Source organism: Cyprinus carpio, unplaced genomic scaffold (assembly GCF_018340385.1).
Source record: "Cyprinus carpio isolate SPL01 unplaced genomic scaffold, ASM1834038v1 S000001267, whole genome shotgun sequence".
Lineage (NCBI taxonomy): Eukaryota > Metazoa > Chordata > Actinopteri > Cypriniformes > Cyprinidae > Cyprinus > Cyprinus carpio.
The window spans coordinates 1-1693 of NW_024873983.1; the positions used below are offsets into that span (position 1 = coordinate 1).

The window sequence follows — 1693 nt, forward strand, 5'->3', positions numbered from 1 at the left end:
TTTTGGGCATTCTGTTTATGGATCCCGGCCAACAAACACAGAGGCTAGCCGGCCACGCCCGACCAGTTGTCAAAAAATAAATTTTAGGCTGTGACTGTGCCCGGCCCGTTGGCCTCTTCTCATGGGTCCTCAAATCAAACCCTCCTAGAAACAGCTTTTCCAGGGTTTTCGCCGTGGCTTAGTTTGTTATTAAAAGCGCCTGTCTAGGGAAAGGAGATCCTGGTTTCGAATCCCATCGGTGCCCTTTGCTGGTGGGGAAGGGACCACCTTGTTTTTGTGGTCTTGCTTTCCACAAAAGGGGGGGGCAAACGGACAAGGCAGCATGTGATTTCATTTGCGAACTATCCCTCAGCTGATACCAAAGAATGCTGGCCCAGGGCAGTGCAGTAGGGTGCTGTGGCTTAGCTGGTCTTAGCGCTTGTCTTGTAAACAAGAGATCTTGGGTTAAAATCCCAGCAGTGCCTTTTAACTGGTGACTTTGCTTTGTGGGTTCCTTTCTTGGTAAGGAGGCCCTGATAGTGCCTCTGCTTTTCAAACCTCATTCCCTTTTTGCAGGAAATTAAGGACCTTGTTTCCTACCCCCCCGAACATGCCACCTCAATGCCGACGGATGCAAAGCCCCCGAAAGGAAATACTTGGTGGGCTTTTGGGGGGAATGGTAGCGCATTGGACTTCTAGAGTGACACGTGAGGCCATTCAAAGGTTGGGGGTTCGAGTCCCACCAGAGCTCGTGACTTTTGGCATTCTGCTAAAGGCACTTGGCCAACAAAACCCCGAGTTAGTGGCCCCCCCCGACCGTTGTTAAATAAAATCTTTTAAGGGGGCAGTGCCCGGCCCGCCTTTTCTTGGATGTTTGCCCCTAAGTCGCCCCCCCAGAGGCACATGAGGTTTTGGGGGTGGGAAATTTTGGTTTTTAAATCTGTTATAACAGGAAAATGCCCTTCCGCCCAGAGGGGGCCCTTTGTGGGGTTCCGCACCACTTTGGGTTGTGGGGTTTTGCTTTCAGCAAACAGTGTGGCCTGGTCCAAGTGCTGGGGGCCGTGGCTTCGGTCCAAAACGTTTTTTTAAACAAGAGTCGGGGCGAACCCCGGGCCTCTAAAATTGAACCCCCTCTGTGGGTTCTTTTTTGGAAAGGGCCCGAAGGCCCCGTTTTTTTAACGCATTCCCAAATTTTGCAGAACCCGGCCCTTTTCCTTCCTCCCCCGACCCCGCAAACTCAGTGCGACAGGGTGGCAAAATCCGGATGGCGGGTACTTTTGTGTTTTTGCCATTTTGCTAAAGACGCTTGGCTTGAAAACACCACAGGCTAGTGGCCACCCTACTCAGTTGTCAAAAAAACATTTTAAACTGTGCAGTGGGCCCGTATGTGGCTTTTCTGTGGGTGCTTTGATCCTCTAAGTGTTCCTCCCCGCGACCACCCCGTAGGTTTGGGGCCGTGGCTTCGTTGGTTTAAGCGTGTTGTTAAACAGGAGATCGGGTTCGCATCCCAGCGGTGCCTTGTCGTCCGTCAGTCCTCAACCGTGTGCTTTTCAAGTGGACAGCAAACAGGGTGTGGGTGTGCAGAGGTCAAGCTGCAGGCTGGCGTCCGTGGCTAGTTGTTTTTTAAAAAAAAAGTGAAGTGACGGACATAGCCAAGTATGGGGACCCATACTCAGAATTTGGGGCTCTGCATTAACTCATCCAAGTGCACACA

At 51.7% G+C, this 1693-nt stretch overlaps 1 non-coding gene across 1 annotated transcript; it reads left to right on the forward strand.

Annotated features, from left to right (window-relative positions):
• The first annotated feature begins 390 nt into the window (after positions 1-390).
• trnat-ugu lies at positions 391-464 on the forward strand. Its single transcript has one exon. It is a non-coding gene; the product is annotated as a tRNA-Thr (tRNA).
• The last annotated feature ends 1229 nt before the right edge of the window (positions 465-1693 follow it).